At 33.8% G+C, this 21,183-nt stretch overlaps 1 protein-coding gene and 1 long non-coding RNA gene across 4 annotated transcripts in view; both read right to left on the bottom strand.

Moving 5' to 3' along the window:
- The window catches only part of GMDS (GDP-mannose 4,6-dehydratase), a 761,839-nt gene that overhangs the window by 511,844 nt on the left and 228,812 nt on the right, over window positions 1-21,183 (bottom strand). The gene's annotated exons all lie outside the window — the stretch shown is intronic.
- LOC140502845 (uncharacterized) overlaps window positions 1-21,183 on the bottom strand; it is a 67,087-nt gene that overhangs the window by 23,409 nt on the left and 22,495 nt on the right. Inside the window, exon 1 of the long non-coding RNA XR_011966592.1 lies at window positions 1,903-21,183. This exon is cut by the window's right edge and continues 22,495 nt beyond it. This is a non-coding gene — a long non-coding RNA (uncharacterized lncRNA). The remainder of the gene's footprint in view (window positions 1-1,902) is intronic.

Genomic DNA, 21,183 nt, shown 5'->3' with positions numbered 1-21,183 from the left:
TCTCTAGGTGCAGCAAATCAATTCAATTCAGTAATTATTTATTTAGTATTTGCTACAGAAAAGGATTGGGATACAAAGATAAGGAGAGGAGATAAGAGGAAGGGGAGAAGGAAAAGTTGAAGATGGAAGTGAAGAGAAGGAAAAAAGGTTAAGAGAAAAGGTGAAGAGGAGGATAAAGTGAAGGAGAAAAAGAAAGGCAAAGAAGACTGGGAAAGGGAAAAGGTAAATGAGAAACTGAAGTGGAAGAAGAAAGGAAAAGAAGAGAGAAAGAAGGAGAAAGAAGAAGAGAGGGAGAGAAGGAGAAGAAGCAGAGCTAGATTTGCTTCTATTTATTTCTAACTCAAAATGTGTATAAATTTGCACAATACACTATAGTTCCACTAGTCTTTGAAATTAAAATGATCAATTTAATAAGAAAATAACACTTTATGTGAATGAAACAAAAATTTGTTTTTGTATTGCTATTAAACTAAGTGATATGACAACATGTCTAACTGTACTAAATGAATTAGCTAAATAAAAATAACAGAATTTTATAATCAAACATTGTAAATGAAAATATGGAGTTATAAAAAAGAACTATAGTTGCTAAGGATCTAAAGACAGGATACCACTGCCATCATATAATCCAGGCAAGAAATCATATTGTATGGTTCTTAATAAACCCGAGACAGTAGATGACACAATGGATAGTTCTAAGAGTCATAATACTGTGAGTTCCAATCAGCTTCAGACACTAACTGCATGAACCTGGGCAAGTTGTTTACCTCTGTTTGCCTTAGTTTTCTCACTGTAAAATAATAACTAAAGGGCTGCTGTGAGAATCAAATGAGATAATATTTGTGATAGGCCTACTCCAGATCACTACTCTTAACTCATCTAATGACCTGAATAACCAATCGTATATAAATATCTATGTATATGCCAAATGGCTGGCTAGGCTGTAAAAGTTTAGCTAAAGAAGAATAAAGCTAACTAGATTGTAAGGAGATTGTATTAGTATACGCTGATCATATAAACACAACTGATTTTTCCTTTATAAGTTTTAAAAGGCTTTGCAAGTTGTACTTAACATATTCTTATAAAGTGATAGTTATTCCTATTCATTAAAAAAAATACTTAGTGAGTTTAAATGTCACAAGTCAAGAAAAGGGGAGAACTTGGAAAAGAATTTGTTATGAGACAGTCCTTCAATTAGCTAACTCACTATTTTACTGCCTTGACAGTCTAATTAGAAATGAGAAAATTATAGAGAAAGGAAAAAAAAAATTTAAATCAATGAGAAAAAAACTGTCCTCCTTTGAATACTTTGGTTTCATATAGAAAAACAAAAATAAAATCTGTGGTTAAACAGTGTCAGTCACTCCATGTAGAGGAAAACATTATAACACAATCAAAAAGTTAGAAAGCATCATGTAGAAACAAAAAATTGCTACCTTACATTATAATTCAAGCAAAGTGTTCCATCCTATGAAAATGAATAATTAACACATCTATAATTTAAATCAGCACACATATATTTACTGTCTCCACATGTAGGGTTTCTTCAGAGTATGTCTATAGTCTTGGAATCTGGCTCCAGAGATAGTGTAAATTCACTGAGGTTGCTGAGGACCCAGGAGTCTGATACAAGCTCTAATTCCTCAGCATTTGGAGAACAAACATGCACCAATGCCAGCCTTCATTTTCACAGATGCCTGGCAGATAGAAGGCCCAAACAAATGGTAGGTCTTCAAACCCATGGCTGGAAAATTTGCACTTCCTATTCCCCTAACACTAATGACTCAGAATCCTCATTTCCCAGGGCAAACCCTCTATCCTTTCATCTGCAATCATTTCCTGTTCCCTCATCCCAATTCACCTTCAAACTACCAAATCCCAGTCTTGAGCAACTCAAATTACCTTTTCCATTGCATCTTCTGAAACCCTTGCCTGATCACTAACACACACATTTTCCATCTTCTTTAACTCATGGAAAGCTGAATTCCTCTGGAAAACACTGCATTAATGGTTGCTATCTCCAGAGGTGGTTTTTCTTTCTCTCATATTGCCCACATTACCAGGCCACAACAAGAAATAATAATATTCCTGGTGTCCTCTCTCCTTGGAGATCCTTCCCTCTGTCACCACTGCTTAATAACTTCTCCTGTGATGTTCACTCTACACAGCGACATCATCCTGCTCAAATCATTGTGATCACGATCTACAAGACTCCAGTCAGTCTTCCCACTATAAGGAGTGCAACACCTGGGTCACAGTTGCTCTCTTCATCCTCACTTATGCACTCATGTTTGACAATTTCAATATATGCATTTCTATCACCTCCAGAATCCTGACTGTGAAGATAATAAATTTCCTTAATTTCTACAATCTACAATTTAGTCATTGAAGCAAATGCTTTACTACTTTTCTCAAACTATTCCTAGAATACTTGTAAAAAAGTGCAACTATCCAAAACATAAAAGGGCACATACCTCTTTAAAAAGAGCATTAAGAACACAGCAAAGATGGCCATTAATATCCAAATTATTGACATTTTCAATTGTCCTTTTGTTTATTTATATCAGCAACTTACATCATAAGTTTTGAGGGGAAGAGACAGAGTCTATTTCAAGATTCTTTTATGGTGATACAACTGATAATGATGATGTTATCAGTATAGAGCTAAATGAGTATATATGATCAATTCATTATTACTATAATTATTCAGAAATTATTTTCCTCACACATAGGAAGTGGAACAAAGTTCTGATTTAAAGGTGGAAACTAAACTGTAAGTCAACTCTATCATATTTCTCTACCACATGAATAGAGATTACAGACTTGAATTACTAAAGAAACATTGACTTAAATCATGAATTGTTTTTAGAGTCTAAGTCTTTAAGGCATTGCTTCTTAGCAAGGATCACAATCAGTTCCTTAGGCTATTCTGATTCAGGCTATACATGAACAATCAACAAATCAACAAGTATTAATTAAATGCTTACCTTGTGCCAGGTATTGTCCTAGGGTCTGGGGTTACAAATATGTAGAATGAAAAGATCCAGGGCAATTGTCTCACAAGAGCTAAGGAATTTCCTTCAGGAACTTTTTACAATTCCTACAATATCTATTTTTCTTAATCTCTTTTCATGTCCAGCTGGTCTCATTTATATTGGTGAATTTCCCTAATACTCTGCTCTATATTCCATAGGCAGTCAGGAAAATATGATGCCCACAGGACCCAAAAGTCCAAATAATAACCTTAAGTGTTAGGCCGATTTGTTTGGGCGATGGTGAGAGTGTCTTAGGCCTTTAATTTATTGCCCACCCCACCCCACCAAAGGGGAAAAAAAAACCATATGAATTACTCTTTACCCAGGTTTAATTTAATATAGCATTTGTGAGCTTCATGAAAACCAAATTAAACCTCAGTTCTCACATTAAAGGCAATGAAGGAAATCAAGGAGATTTAATTGAGATCTAAAAGATGGCATTTGTAATAAAAATTGACACTTGTGAGTAAAGTCTTGAAGGGTAAAAAGATGATATAACTAGTATGTCTGGAAAAAGATATAAACGTATCAGCACTGTATAGTATTGAGAATGTCTTTCATAAGTGTTTAGTTTCTGAAATACATTCATTGACTTAAAAATTAATTGTTCATGTAAATAAAAGTAATGCTTTAATTATCTGATCATTCTATAGCAGGATGGTATGTCTGCTCCTACTGTTCTCTAGTAATCCAGAAATCTAATAATCTAGTCCAACAGAATTAATGAGCATCTTAATGATGATAAAGCATATATTCTCATACTTGGTGTTTAACAGCGTTCTTCCTTAATATCTGTTATCTATGGTACACAATATATTAATGGCATGTTGTCTATGATATAATATCAAAACTGTACATATCTGTAGACTTCTTATGAAGATTAAATTGATCTTCTTTGAATTTTGCTCTACAAAAGTTTTTGAAATAAAAACGGGTTAGAAAAAGGCAAATAGAAAAAAGGAAAATGAATAGGAAAATGAATAATTTATTGCTTATAAACATAAGCAATAAATAATACTTTATAATGATCATCATTGGATCATCCATCCCCACAGCATCCCTTATTATAGGAAATTTTACCTTTAATGTGAACTTTGAACCTTAAAAATAAAAAGGGGAGGGGACTATTGGCTGAGTAAAAAAAAAACAACACCCTTATAAATTAAGCCTCAAGTTGTGTTTAACAGTTTTCATTGAAGATTTTAAAAAAGACCTAAGCCTGAACAACCCCCTCAGCACAATGATGTTTTTGTCAGGACCTCAAGATTGGCTGGGCAGTATACAGTGTACATATTGAAAAACAGCTGTTTGCTGACAGACTGCTAGCTGGGAAGTTAGAGCTGAGTGAAGTGGTTAACCCACATCCCTTCCCACAGATAAAGTGCTTTGATAAGCAAGCTATACTGGTGAAAACTCCTAAGCCAGCCAGGCTGCAGAGACCCTCAGGAATGAATGTATGGCTTGTCTGAAAAGCTAGAGTCTTATGCTTAGTACTCATTCATTTTTCCGACCTCCACTTTGTTTGGTCTGTTTCAATTCTCTTTCTGCTTGCAGTAAACCTCATTCTTTGATATGTTCAAGCAATATCCTGAGCATATGGAAAATGGAAATCTAACAACCTGCAAAAAAAAAAAAAATACCCCTCCTCTTAGACCATTTATAAAAATAAAAAAGCACTTTCCCCCATCCAAAACGCAACCATTAAAAAAAGTTTCCACTAAAATATGCATGTCTGGCTCAACCTCAACCCAATAACTCATGGGCAAAAAAATTTTGACCAATTTTTATTAACAGAAAATAATTTAAATGGAAAAAAAAAGATTATTTTTGATTAATTTTGAATCTCTTCTAAACACCTTTGAACATGAACTTCCTAATTAAGTACAGCTGGTATACAAACACTTCTCCAAAGTAACTGTTAAAAAATATTTTACTTTGAAAACATACACCCAAGTTATATTTCTGGAAATAAGTATTTGAACCCCATTAAAGTACTTCCTCCAAGTCAGAATGATTTCTATGCCATTTAAGTAAGAGAATAAATTGTATCCATTCAATACATTTTCTCTGATAAGAGATCTGGATGAAAATAGTAAGGGCAACATATTTTAGTGTAAAGAAGGCTTACCATAAAGTCAGGATACCAAATCCTTAGAAAAAATCATGGACTATTATTATTCTACCCACTCAAAAAACTAACTTGAAAAAATATCACCCACTATTGACCCATATTCCTGCTTCCTCATCTCTACAAAATCTACTAGAATAATCTGCACATCTTAATAGCATCACTGATTTAAGTTTATGAAGAACTTTGGCAAGCTTTGGGGGGAAAAAAACTGCATCAAATTATATCTTTTTTTTTGTTTTGTTTTTACGTTTTATTTTATTTTTTTATAATTAAATTTATTTATTTAACTTTTAACATTCATTTCCACAAAATTTTGGGTTACAAATTTTCTCCCCTTTTATCCCCTCCCCTCTCCAAACACCAAGCATTCTAATTGCCCCTATGACCAATCTGCTCTCTCTTCTATCATCCCTCTCTGCCCTTGTCTCCGTCTTCTCTTTTGTCCTGTAGGGCCAGATAGCTTTCTATACCCCTTTACCTGTATCTTATTTCCTAGTGGCAAGAACATTACTCGACAGTTGATCCTAACACTTTGAGTTCCAACTTCTTTACCTCCCTCCCTCTCCACCCCTTCAAATTATATCTTGAAACAACTGATCAAAAGGTACAAAGTATACTGTGTTTATTGTTTGATGACTATAAAAATACCATTTATTTGATTGGAAAAACGTCACTTTAAAGGATCCTCTTTAGCAAGGTGTCTCACAGGTACATAGAAAAATCTTGTAAGTTTATTTGAGAGATGTAACAAGAGAGAATTTTGTTCTATAATCCTATGATTATTAATATCAAAGCAGGTATAAAATAAGTAGACAAATGCTCATTAATAATCTACATCATTGTCATTGAGGATGTTCAGAGCAGAATCAAAACAGAAAATGGATTTCTTAAAAATGATGAAGTCCTGCAGATACTCCTGTTTTGATGCTGATTGCATTGACTTAGGATGCTATAAAGAGTCCTAAATGTGATCCATAATCACCCAGTGATTATACACACAGGAAAATCAGGTGCTTAAAAAAAAAAATACCACAACATCTATTTCCCAGGATATAATATGCATATACTGGATATATTGCATATCAAGAGTTGCTCTCAAACAAATACATTTGAGACAGATACCATGGATAGATGAAAAGCTAGGGACCAAAATTTAATAAGAGGCAGATAGTGGGCTTGACTGCTTTTGGGAAATTATGTATTGCTTTTAAAGACTCTTAGCTTCTCCCTGAAACAAAAGTCCTTTTTAACACTTATGCTCTTTTTGTGATGCTGTATGCCTACTACTCATGAAACATTACAACAAGTCATGGATTTCCTAAAGGGCAATGGAGAGGTACATGATGGATATGAATAGGGAGAGGCATATCACCAGTGAATAACTGTACAGAAGTATATCATCAAAGAGATGTATGACTGGAAAAGAAAGCAGGCTGGTCATGTAGTAGGAGAGTTAGATAACTGAGAGGTAGCTCACATGCTTATATAAAGCATCAAGAGGTCTATCTACAGGACACTTTTCCAACACATCAGGCATATCCATTGTGATAAAGAATAACCACATAATGTGAAAATCAATCAAAAGTTCCAAGAAACCTTAAAATTATCTTCTACATTATTAGTCCAAGAAGAAATTTTCGTTCTTTTTTTAAGGGTCAAAATACATTGCAGCATTTGAGCAAAGTGGCAGGATATAAAATAAACCCACATAAATCACTGGCGTTATACATACATACATATGTGTGTGTGTATACGCATATATAAAATATTACTAACAAAGCCCAACAGCAAGAGAGAGAATGAGAAATTTCATTTAATGTTACTGCAGACATTAGAAAATATTTGGCTGTCAAAATTACAAAACACTTTTATTAAACACAATTACAAAAAACTTCACACAAATAAATTCAGATCTAAATAACTGGAAAAATATCAGTTGCTAATGAGTAGGCCACGCTAATATAATAAAAATGACAATTCTACCTGAATGAATTTACCTAAATGAATGCCAAACCAATCAAACTACCAAAAAGTCATTTTACAGAGCTAGAAAAAACAATAACAAGATTCATCTGAAAGAACAAAAGGTCCAGAATATCAAGGGAATTAATGAAAAGAAATGCAAGGGAAGGTAGCCTAGCTGTACCAGATCTTAAACTGTATCATAAAGCAGCAATCATCAAAACTACTTGGTACTGGCTAAGAAATAGAGTAACAGGTCAGTGGAAATAGGTTAGGTACAGAAGACACAGTACTCAATGATTATAGTAATCTATTACTTGATAAATCCAAAGATTAGCTTCTGGGACAAGAACTGACTATTTGAGAAAAACTGCTGGGAAAATTTGAAAATAGTATGACAGAAACTAGGCATAGACCAACATCTTATGCCCTATACCAAGAAAAAGTCAAAATGGGTACATGATTTAGATATAAAGGCTGATACTATAAGCAAACTAGGAGAGCAAGGAATAGATTATCTGTCAAATCTATGGAGAAGGGAAGAATTCATGACCAAGCAAGAGATAAAGAAAACCATGTCATGCGAAATAGGTGACTTTGATAATACTCAATTGAAAAGTTTTTTGCAAAAACAAAGCCGATGCAACCAAGATTAATTAGAAAGGAAGTAGAAAGCTGGGAAAGAATTTTTATAGCCAGTATTTCTGATAAAGGACCCATTTCTAAAATATACAGAGAACTGAGTCAAATTTGTAAGAATACAAGTCATTTCCAATTGATAAATGGTCAAAGGATATGAACAGGCAGTTTTCAAATGAAGAAATTAAAGCTATCTATAGTTATATGAAAAAATGCTTTAAATCACTATTGATTAGAGAAACACAAATCAAAACAACTCTGAGGTACCACATCACGCCTATAACATTGGCTAACATGACAAAACAGGAAGATGATAAATGCTGGAGAAGATGTGAGAAAACTGTAACACTAATTCATTGCTGGTGGAGTTGTGAACTGAACTAAACATTCTGGAGAACAATTTGGAACTATGCCCAAAGGTCTTTAAAACCATGCATATCCTTTCACCCAGCAATATCACTTCTAAGTCTGTATCCCAAAGAGATTATAAAAACAGGAAAAGGACCTACATGTACAAAACTATTTATAGAGTTCTTTTTGGGGTGGCAAAGAATTGAAATTGAGGGGATGTCCATCAATTGGGAAATAGCTGAACAAGTTGTGGTATGCAAATGTAATGGAAAACAGTTATGCTATAAGAAATGATAAGCAGGCAGACTTCAGAAAAACCTGGAAAGACTTATATGAACTGATGTTGAGTAAAATGAGCAGAACCAGGAGAGCATTACACAATCATAGGCACATTGTGCCATGACTAACTTTGATAGACTTAGGGCTTTTCCAAAATGCATCGATCCAAGACAACTCCAAAAGACTCATGATGGAAAATGCTATCCACATCCAAAGAAAGAAATTTGGAGTCTGAATGCAGATGGAAGATTACTCTTTGCTCTTTTTCTTTTGCTGTTTTGTTTTCTTTCTTTTTTCTCAGGGTTTCTCCCCTTGGTTCTAATTCTTCTTTATATCATGACATATGTGAAAATGTTTAATATGAATGTACATGTAGAGCCTATATCAGACTGTGTGCTGTCTTGGGGAGAGGGGAGAAGAGAGAAAGGGTGAGAATTTAAGACTCAAAATCTTTTGGAAGTGAATGTTGAAAACTAAAATTAATTACAAAAAATAAACTATAACATATTGCTAGTAATTTAATTGTAAAGGAATGAAAACTTTTTGTTATTGGCATTACATAAAAATGTTCAGGCAAAAGGGAAAAAACTTTGTCAACACAGTAAGTGTAATTCACAAAGCTATATCTCTAAGAGTAATGATACACAATATAAACACGCATTTTCTTTTAATTCAGTCACTTAGGGCCAGGAGAAATAGATAGCGCAGCAGAATACTATAACTAATGAAAGCTAATTGGTTTGTTAACATATCACAATTCTGTAATTCTGTGTAATTCTCAAGAAATGTTTCGTTCTAATTTTAGGTTACAAGAAATATCATAGATAAGCATAAAATACGACCAATCACCTTTTCTAAACAAGTTAATTCTAACATATGAGTTTTACTGTTGTAACTTTCACTGATTGACCTTACCCTTGAAATCACCCAAGTTTATATTCTCTTCTCTGTAGTTGCCTTTAGCAAGAACATGTAATTTAATACCATTAAAAATGTTCTCTTACACAAAAAGTACATTTCACTGAACAAATGGTCTTTATTGTATGATCAAAGCTGAAAACTGTTTTATAAATCTTTATAATATGAATTACCAAATGCAGTTAAGTTATGTAACCTATTTGATTTAATTGAGAATACTTAGAAAGGATGGTTTCTTGTAGCATAAACAATGTGCTGTCACTACAAAGCCATATATACAGTGTGTGTGTATGTCTGTAAAAGAATACATAATAAAAATGGCAAGGAGTAGCATAAAAGTTATTCTCCAGGAAATAAATGGTCAGAATATGAGGTTGACATAATAAAAGCAAAGGATAACAAATCAACAGCTCCAATGTAGTTCTGGTTCACACAAAATGCTGATGACTTCTAGGAAGATTTCTAGGTATTCAAGGGAATCTCTATGGAGTATGTATGAGAAGTCCCTAAACAGGAGTCACACAAGATGAGAAGGTGTGGGTAAGTTGCAAAAAAGCACAACTGCAGAGAGAATCTGCATAAATAAGATAATAAATTCATTCAAATTGTGTATGTATAATTTATTGTACATAATACAGATAATACAATATTTTAAATAAACAGATATTTACCTTAAATATAAATGAAGGGAAAAAAATCCAAAAGTTTCAGGGGTTAGTGGGATTTTTTTTTTAAATTAAGAAAACAGTGAATGAAAGCCAAGTTCATCATTTATACAGTCCCCTTCTAAAGTTCTGCATGACAGTAGCGGAAGGTTGGCAGATGAACATATTAAAACGTAAGATATATGTGGTGTAGTAGATAGAGCCCTGGGTCTGGATTCAAGAAGACCTGAGATCAAATCCTACCTCAGACACTTATTAGTTGTGTTACCTTGGGCAACTCAACCTGTTTGTTTCAGTTTCCTCATCTGTAAAATGGAAATTATAATAGCACCTACTTTGAAGGCTTGTTATGAGGATAATAATTGTAATAAGAGATAATTTTAAAGCATACAGCACTATATAAATATTAGTTATCATTACTATTTTATGTGTGTATGTGTGTATATACAGTGAATATATCTGTAAACATTCATCCTCCCTTAGCTTAGTTACTCAATGTCAATAGGTCACATAAAAAGAAATAAACTAAACAATTAGCAGATCATTCTTAAAAGAACTGAAAGCTTATTCTTCTCAAATATCTAGATAGTTGGTGAAGACAAGTGCAATTTGGAATTTGGAATAACAAAATTAGGTCTTTAATAAACATTATAAAATTTTAAAAGAATTGTATCTCTAGATGTAGCTTATACTTGTTAAAAAATAACTTTAAAGTATAATAGGAATAGGCATGACTGGGATATAGGTGGATGATTATTTAAAGATCCTAGTAACTTGAACATAAATACTTCAGACCAGAGATGCTATGACAACTACTGAAGATAATGATTTCATAAAAACACCTAGGAAATGGCAGGAAAGAAGATCAGGTCTGGAGATGCTATCCAGAAATCAACAAAAGATAAAGACCAATGATGGAAGTTAGAGAAATGACAGAGTCCATGAGGCAAAGAGTAGAGCCCAATGAGACAACCAAATTATTTAACATTATTATCCTTTCACTGAGGGGAAACAGACACTGATGATTGAATCTAACCTCAAAAGGTGATCAATTGAAAATAAAACTACTTGCTAATCAAACTAAGAGCTAATGGACCTCAGGGGAAAAAAAGAATTCTTAAAAGATAATCATGGAAGATACGGATGAAAATATATTGAGTAACAAAGGTAGAAATGGACAAAAATAAGATTCTTAAAATTATAAGAGAAATAAGTTATTTTATCAAATTTCCTTCATGAAAATAACTGTATTTTAAGAAACTAAAATATTATTCAAAGCACACAAGTAAGTGATCAATTCTGCACAAAAGAGGTATCCCTTGAGACTACTCTGAAGTGCTAATACATCTGCAATGTTTCTACACTCCTACAGGTTTTGGTCTGTGTTACTATAGTGAGGTCATTTTCATTTATGTGCTCATAAAAGCCATGAATCCTTAACAAAATAAACATCACAGATGTCATAATATTCACTTATTTGTTACTTACCTTTATTTTTACAACTTGTAATTAAAGAATGTATCCTACAGGGGTATTTAAATAAACAGCTCTTTTGATTTTCTGACTTAAAATCAATAAGAGTTGATACAAATGGTTTTAAACGGTTTTATTTTCAGAGATCAAGAAATGTTTAATGGGTACAATATGCCTATTGCTCATTTTCAGACCACTTATACTCTTGACTTCTGTAGTACTGTGCTATACGAAAAAAAGGCTACCTAATGTTCACAATCCAAGGAAACCCACATTAACCCATTCTTTAACTTACTTTTGGTGATATTTGCTGAAACAAACACAAAAGTATCCATGAAAAGGGTATTATTACCTGTCATCAAATCACACAAAAGAGAAGTGTGATTGGAATTAACGCTGGACCCCTGCTCTAAAAGAGCCATTGTTACTATGTGCTGCCAACCAAGAATATCAAGGCACCATTGAAATAGCAGGTTTCTAGGTCAAGGCAAAGACCAAAAGGGCAACAGCAGTTAAGTTTTCACAGTAAGCACTGCCAGGATGCCATTAAATAATAAGAAAAGAGTGACATTCTCTGTCACTTAAAGCTGTCAAAACAAGAGCAAAGCAGTCAGGTGATGCCAAAATCCATCAGACAATCACCAGCTAAATGAAATGATGACCTTTCCCCTTTCAGAAAGCGAAAGTATGGGAGTTTCTGTCCTGTTTTCTCTATTTTTAATGATTCTTCTTTTCCCCTATGACATCACGCACCTCACTGGAATGCTAGAGGTGAAAAGGCATCATTATTCTTGTAAACTTAGATAAAGCCCAGGAGTCAAGCACAGCATTCGAAAGGGGTGCTAAGTCATTGAGCATGAGTAGCAGTGTACAAAACAAAACATAAAACAAGACCAAAGGAAGATGCTACCTACCTTACAATAGCAAAGAGGTAATCTCTCCAAAGAGGTAGTATCACAGATCAGAAAATATAAAATTGTTTAATTGTGAAAAACATGTGCCCAGGTACATGCAAAGCAAAATAATTAAAAAAACAAAGCAAATTAAAACAAAACCCACCAATCCTGACAAGGACAGCTTGAATATTGGGCTGGGGAACAACACCAGTTTCAACAAAAGGAGAGGCAGTAGTCTTCAGACAATGGTGATGACTGGATTTAAAGTATGACTATTACTTTAAATAATACTTTCTACCACACTTCCATGTTTTCTTTTTCTTATGACTTACTTCTAATATTTCTTCTCTTTAATGACAATCAAACAAATCTTAAATGGAAATTTACTATCTGGGAATTCTTCAAAGATGCCTTTGTCAGACAAGGAGAGCAGGTTTAAAACATGACCACAATGATAAAATTGATTCATTCTTAAGACCCTGTAAATAGGTCATACAGTAAAAGGAATAAGAAATTAAAAGATCAACAATGTGGAAAAGAGTAAATTATTAAATAACTACTTACAAAAGCAACAATTTGAAATACCAGCTATTCTGTAAATACGTCCCCTCTCTCATCCAGTTGGAAAAAATTATCCTTTATAATGAGAGTTTATTATTGGAATTAAGGAAAAGTGCATCACCACCTCTTTTTAAACCCTGATTCCACTACAATAATAAAAGTAGCTAGTATTTATATATAATATTGTTTTTGCAAAACACTTTATATACTTTAACTTATTTGATCCTCTTAATAACCCTGTGAGGCAGGTACTGATTATTATCCTCATTTTACATATGAGGAAATATAGGAAAAAAGAAATTAAGCAATTTGCCAAAGGTCACACAGCCAAGGAATGCTTGAGAATTTCCCAATATAGGATTCAGACTTGGGTCTTCCTAATTTCAAGGCCTGTGCTCTATCAACTGTGCCACCTCACTGCTGCCTATAAAAACCCCTTGAGCAAAGTTTAAAAAGCAACATTATTTAAGACTTCAAAAGATTCTGATTTCATTACATCAGTAGGCTAGAAATCTATATATTTCATGGCAAGATTTCTGTCAGTCAAAATAAATTACAGAGTGATTATTTTGACAAAATCATGACCCAAAGCATTTTCTTCTATATAATAAATACAAAATAGGGTTTCTAAAAATTAGCAATGTTTGCACTTGCCTTTTGTGATTTCCCCAGTAATTTACTAATGTTGAATTTTATGGTGTTATATTGTTATAAATAATATTCCTAAGTTACAGTTTAATGGTTGTCACAATAAAGGTTCAATTGGATTCAACTATTAATTCTAAGCATCTACTATGTGAAAGTCACTTATTTCATCCTGAAATTGCAAAGATGATACAAGCTTTTCTCTCATAATTTAGTAAGGGATATAACAAATAAAAAATTAATACCAATTAGAAAATAAGAGGCAAGGAGAGGAACAGTAACTAAGAATTGAAAGAAGACATTTTCAACAGGTTTGGGGAGAATATTAGGGACCAGTATTACTGGAGATGTAACAAACTAAATTTGGTACTACAAGAAAGAGAATGATTTCAAAATATAGATACTGGGAGATAAGGTTGGAATAGGCAGACAGCTCTCAGAGTGAAACAAAGACACTCTGGAGAAAAGATAAGATGAGAAAGGGGAAAAGGCAAAGAAGTTAGCAGTCTAACCTGGTCGGAATTTAATATGAGAGGAGAATAATGTAAGTTTGGAAAAATATGTTGGAACCATTATTCGAAGGCTTGAATGCCAAACTAATGCTGAAACCATGAAATATTTTAGTAGAGGAATAATCTGAATCAGAACATCTGGAAAATCACGTAGACAATAATGCAATGAATGAAGCTGAGCAGGGAAAGGGACATTGTTACTCTTTAAGAATGCAGCATACAAAAAATTTATTAAATAGAAACATTAAATAATTAGTCATATTAAGAAAAATTTTCACCCACTGCATTTAATTAAACAAATAAGTTACCTGGTATACTGAAGTGCTCCATGAACAACTTGACAAAATTATACTTAGCCTTAATTGATAATTAACCCAAGCATTAGGAAGGACTGCCAATTGAATACAGATCAAATTCAATACATCAGGAACTACACAGTAAATTAATTGTACGATATGATCTATAAAAATGTAATTTAATTTTTTCAAGAATACATCTATTATGTAAAAGGACATATATATAATTACATCTTGTAAAAGAATAATAAAGTCAGATCATCAGAAAATGCTTAATAATATTTTGCAATAGGATTGAAAAAGGATAGACATTACCAAGGACAATAATGACAACAATTTAATGTATGAGCTCTTAAAGGATATATACATTAATCCACACAAAGTGAAACAAGATACACAAGATAAAACAAAAGAACAAGAAAAGGGATGCTGAATATTGTGTAATCTTGATGACCAATTGTAATGAGAAGCTGTACATTCATAAATGATTAAGGTGTCAACAGAAAGGGCATCAAGACTATTTCTTAAGTGTACTAAATAATGTTGGCACCAATTAAATTGGTACAGGTCCCCTTCCAAAGAGACTATAACTCGGGGCCCAAGCTTCTATGCTTCATTGTTTAGGTTTTAATGGCTTAGAATGAATGTAAATTGCAAACATTTTCTGTTTTGGAAACTTTGTGGGTCTTCCCCTCCCAGACTGGCATTTCTATTATGGTAAATTGAGTTATCTTTTGTCTTAATTCTTGCCTAGTCTTTAGTCATTGCATGGATGTTGCCTCAGACAAACAGAGGCCTAGGAAATGACCTTGATTTTGACAGGTCAAGGTCATCCACTGCATCCCAGATATTGTCAGTCCTCTTTTGTCTCACTACTGGATTTTATGATTTTGGAAGAGAGAGTAAGACAGAGGATTTTGTACAACTCTGCCTCACTTAAATCCAATTCACATACAACTCAAAAAACATCATTCTTGTGATATTACTGGTTTTCAACAACAAAGAATGAATAGCAATTTCAAATGGGAGAACTTTTATTTGGAGGTATAACTTGGTGTGTGTATATGTATTTAAGTCAAAAGCTTCATGGTCACTGCTCATGTTTTCTTCAAAAGGTGTATCTTGGGGGGATGAAGCCAAGAAGGTGTGGCAAAAACAGGGACTTGCTTGAGCTGTCCCTCAAACCCCTGCAGATACCTGAAAAAATAAATTTAAGAACAGCAGAACTCAAAAAATGATGGAGTAAAACAAATTTCCATCCCAAGACAACCTGGAGGTCAACAGAAAAGGTCGGTTGCTCCAGTCTGAGAGAAGAACATAGTCCAACATGGGCCTTGCCAGCACAGACTGGCCCAGAGCTGGTGTCAGGGAACTGAATCACTGGCAGCTGTGGTGGTTTCTTAACCAAAAAACACCAAAGACTACTTAGAAGGTCAGTAAGAAAGGTCTGCCAGACCTTAGTGAGAGAGGAGAGCAGTCTGGCCCCAGCCCAAGAATGGTGGTGGTGGCAGCGGCAGCAGCTGGTTTAGGAACTCTCAGGCCACAGACGATGGGTCAATTGAGTGGCTGATCAGAAGGGGATTGTAGGGATCTCTTTGTTGGCAACGAGGCAGGATTCTCTTGCTTTCCCATGCCTTGATCTGAGTCACACTACAGGGTGGCAGTCCTAGGACAAGGAGGAATACTGATATGGTGGAGCTTATGGCAATCTTGAAGATGGAATCCTCCTCACAGCTCCAAGACAGAAAAAAGTATTTGTAGTCACTTACAGAACAGAGCACAGGCCAGGAGAGGAGTAAACAGCTCTCCTTTGATCATACTGCCTTGGAAGAGCCGAAAATTTATAGGTCCCTCGAAGTATCTCTAAAAACAGCTGCACAAAACCTCTGAAACTTGGAACAGCAGAAGAGCCCCACTCCCTCACCCCCCCAACACACTCATGCATGCATGGGGGAAGCAGAGTCTTACCTTGATAAAGAGCTAAAAAATCAAGTAAGCGACTGGGAAAAATGGGCAAACAGTGGGAAAAAAATTTAGACAATAGAATCTTACTTTGGTGACAATGAATACCAAAATATAAAAGAAGAAGAAGACAACAAAGTCAAAGCTCCTCCATCCAAAGACTCCAAGAAAAATATGAACTGGTTGCAGGTCATGGAAGAGCTCAAAAAGGATTTTGAAAATCAAGTAAGAGAAGTAAAGGAAAAATTTAGAAGAGAAATGAGTGATGCAAGAAAATCATGAAAAACAAGTCAATAGATTAGTAAAGGAGACCCAAAAAATGCTGAAGAAAATGACACCTTAAAAATAAACTGACCCAAATGGCAAAAGACATCCAAAAATTCAATGAGGAGAAGAATGCCTTAAAAAGTAGAATTGGTCAAATGGAAAAGGAGGTCCAATAGTTCACCGAAGAAAATAATACCTTAAAAATTAGACTGGAAGAAATAAAAGCTAATGGCTTTATAAGAAATCAAGAAATTATAAAACTAAACCAAAAGAATGAAAAAATAGAAGAAAAATGTGAAATATTCCATTGGAAAAACAAATAACCTGGAAAATAGATCCAGGAGAGATAGTATAAAAATTATTGGATTATCTGAAAGTCATGATCAAAAAAAGAGCCTAGACATCATCTTTCAAGAAATTATCAAAGAAAACTGCCCTGATATTCTAGAACCAGAGGGTAAAATAGAAATTGAAAGAATCTACTGTTCACCTCCTGAAAGAGATCCCAAAGGAAAACTCCTAGGAATACTGTAGTCAAATTCAGAGTTCCCAGGTCAATAAGAAAATACTGCAAGCAGTCAGAAAGAAACAATTCAAGTATTGTGGAAACACAATCAGGATAACACAAGATTTAGCAGCTTCTATATTAAGGGATCAGAGGGCTTGAGATATGACATTTCAGAGGTCAAAGAAGCTAGGATTAAAACCAAGAATTACCTACTCAGCAAAACTGGGGATTATATTCAATGAAATACAAGAGTTTTAAACATTCTTGATGGAAAGACCAGAGTTGAATAGACAATTTGACTTCCAAATAGAAAAATCAAAAACCATGGAAAGATAAACAGGAAAGAAAAATAATAAGGGACTTCTTAAAGTTGAATTGTTTGCATTCCTACCCAGAAAGATGATATTTGTAAATCATGAGACCTTTCACAGTATTAGGGTAGTTACAGGGAATACACACACTACACACACACACACAATTTTGGAACTCAAAATCTTGTGGAAGGGAATGTTGAAAACTAAAAATAAATTAATAAAGTTTAAAAAAAGTAGGTGGGCTTGGATCAGTTCATATCTAGTTCTAAATTCTTAAATCAAGGGTAATATAAACAAACAAACCAAAAAAAAAAAAAAGGTGTATCCTGAAATTGGGGACACACATAGCCTCAAAAATGTCCCAAATTGGCCAAGGGATGTTCTCAGTCATTTGTGTCATATAAAACCATCTTCTAATTCTTTTGTCTCTACTCTTTACCTCCTCATTTTAAATGCTTTTTTGTTTGTATGCATACAGTTTTTCATAATGGAATAAAAGAATTATATACGAAAATGAGCACACTCCATAGAAGGAGGTTAGAGTAATATGGTATACTAGATACTAGAAAGTGCTGCATTCAAGTATGAATCCTAACTCTGCTAAGTGCTAGTATAACCTTCCGCAAAAAACTTCATCTTTCAGGGTCTCAGGGTTCTCATTAGTAAAATGGACAAGAAGGTGATATTATCATACAGCTCAAAATCCTATGATCTATAGGTTTTATTTTTCCTAGAAGCATTCAGGATTTTTGTGAATAAGTCTGTGTTTCATTAAATACCAATACTTCTTTTCACATATAGCTAAATAGAACGCTAATAAAGAAATGATAAATATATATACATGTATTTTCCATTCAGAGAAGAATGAAAACTCTTTCTTCCTTCTTTCATTAAATGGAGCTTGAAGAGAAGGAATGAAGTCATTTAATAACTAAGGTTTTTTTTCTCAAAAAATTCAAATATATGAGTGGTTGGAAATCCTTACCAAATTGAATAGTCATTACTTTGTTATATTTGAAATGCCCAAGTACTAAAGGAAAAAAATCAGAGGTATCTTAAATATGTAACAAAGCTCAAATCCTGACCCAGACTACAGTCCTCACATAACTGAAGTTGGATATAATCCATAAACACACATATCACATACATACATACATACCTTCTGGCAATGTCCTTTAAATAAGTTTTGTTAACTTAGCGATTGATATGAAAAGTAAGTTATGAAAACCTTACAGTATCTTCAAATTTAAGATAAAGAATATTCAACTCAATACTTCCCCCCCACTCTCTTTAAAGACGTAGGAGGGATTTGCTTTAAGAAAACCCAAAAAATACCAAATCTTTTATTGTACAAAATGCAAAAGTTTTGGGTTCTGTTCAGAGCTACAGACAGAAATACTTCCTAAGGGGAAAAAAAACAGGAAGTGGTGAGAGACAAAGAAACAGTCTCCAGCACAGTTGCACCAGGAGAAAAGGTGGGAATGACCAACAACACTCTCCATAGGGTATTCGTGATCCCATGAGATCAGAGTCACATCAAAGTTGAAGAGAGGGAGACGTACAGTGTCCATAATTGTGGAAGCTGAGCCAAATGGCAACATGGGCAAGGAAAGGGTCATGAGGTAAAGCACAATGATTGTAGTCACCATGGGAAGTACTCACCTCAGGAAGGAAGTACATACCTATTTGAAGAACTCAGGACAAAGCTGTACTCACTTGTTCTATCTATTGCTCCAGTTTGCTAAATCACATTAGGAAAGGGCTTTTAACTATACAAAATAATTAGTGCATAATTCCTTTAAACTACAAACTACCTTATCACTTAAAGATTTGATTTTCAAAAAATATCATTCACCTATTATCCTATGAAGAAAATTTTACCTGTGTTGCATTAAAATCTGATAAATCTACCAAGCCCTGCTCCCAGAAAGTGGTTAAAGTAGTTATTTTTTTTTACTTATCAAAAGAAAGAAGACTGTGAATTACCTTCCATTATAAATATTTTCAAACTAGGCAACAAGAAGTCCCTCTTACCAAGAGGTCATGGGATTCTACAGATGTTTATTAAGTGCCAGCAGAAAGTAGCAATCTTTTCTAAGGGGAGGTTATTCTACATGGTAAACTCTACAAAAATGTTAAGCATGAATCTAAGTCAGAAGGAACCATTCTTCTCCAGATTTTTCCTAATATCACAGCTGCATGGTCCTCTGAATACAACAGCCAAATCACCAATTCATGCTGTTAAGTCCAAACAAACCCAATTTGTTCAAGTCCAACTCAGGATTTGTCTCATAGTTCCCTATCTTAGATCATTACAATAGCCATGCTATCCAAATATCTTTCTTTTTTTTAAGCAATCATCCAAGTTCAGAAAAACTTCCAGCAGTACATACCCAATTCAATCATGCACAATTCCCATCCTTTCTTTCAAAGATTGAGATTTAGAGGAAATTTTATACAAGGTGAAATGTCTTTTATTCAAATGGTAGTATACAGGGCTTGCATCCATTCATGTCATGTAAGTTTATCAGTTTTCCTCGCAATTCTTTTCTAAAACTTTTCTTATGTTAGAGTTAAAAATAACAGAAAATGAGTAGTCTCATTGAAAAAAGTATCTAAGATGATGAACACGTAAACATAAAGTACAATTGTATATCAAAGGCAATGACTGTTAAATGAGGATGCAAAGTTAATGGAATAGGAAAAAAACTTAGAAGCATCTATTCAGGAAAGGTAAGTCTCACATGATTTTGGAAAAAATCTTCAGCACCTTTCTCTTCACTTCAAAAGTAAGGAATATGATCTCTTTTTAGCCAGAAGAAAAGGTGATAAACATTATAATTCTCAGATGTGGTCTGAAAAAATAGTGGATCAAAGATTAAAAGATATTTATTTACAGGGAGGAAAAGTATGACTTTACTATGTTATTGATTGAAGCAAAAAGGGGGTCTGATGAGAAAATAGCTAAAGACTATTACCTGACTCATATATGTGTTCAGCTTTTCCTTCCATTTTTTTCTAATTCTTTTACATGTGTAAACTAAATATATATTTGCTATGATAAGGTCATCTGACTCACTTTTCAAAAGGTTAGATTTTAGAATAAAATCCAAACTCCTCAGTTTGGTATTTAAAGTCCTTCACTGTCTGGGGTCAACTTACCTTTCTAGACTGATTTTTTATTATGCACCTTTATACATCTTATTTTCCTGCTGAACTAGACTACAACTGAAAATGTATATCAGACATGACATTCCAGCCCTCACTTTCGTAAAGACTTTCATTCATATCTGGAATATTCTTTGACCTCCACCAAGTTCCCCCTAGCACCTTTTAACTCCTCCATGATCTTCATGAGGCCTTTCCTGATTCCCCTTCTGCAGAGCAATAGCTCTCTACTCACTCCTGCGTAATTACTTCATATTTACCTTATGTGTATTTTGTATTTACCTATTTGTGTATGTATTGTTTGTCTCACTCTCACCCCAGTTGAATGTATCTAGCATATTGATATATGCTCATGAAACAGGAAAAAAGAGTTCCTATCCCATTAGGTTATGCTGAATGAATAAATTCTTCCTAAACTGAATTAAATTTCATCTTCCTTAATTTTATATAAAAAACAACATAAATTGTTGTGCTATTACAAAATTCCAAGAAATGTTGGCCAACTGGATGCAAGTAATTTATTAGGGTACATTAAGAGGTTAGCTGTTTATTTAGTTATGTTATCCTCTCTGTATTCTTCTTTAGGACAGAAGCTCAACCT

Source organism: Notamacropus eugenii, chromosome 4 (assembly GCF_028372415.1).
Source record: "Notamacropus eugenii isolate mMacEug1 chromosome 4, mMacEug1.pri_v2, whole genome shotgun sequence".
Classification (NCBI taxonomy): Eukaryota; Metazoa; Chordata; class Mammalia; order Diprotodontia; family Macropodidae; genus Notamacropus; species Notamacropus eugenii.
This window is presented reverse-complemented; position numbering and strand designations above follow the sequence as displayed.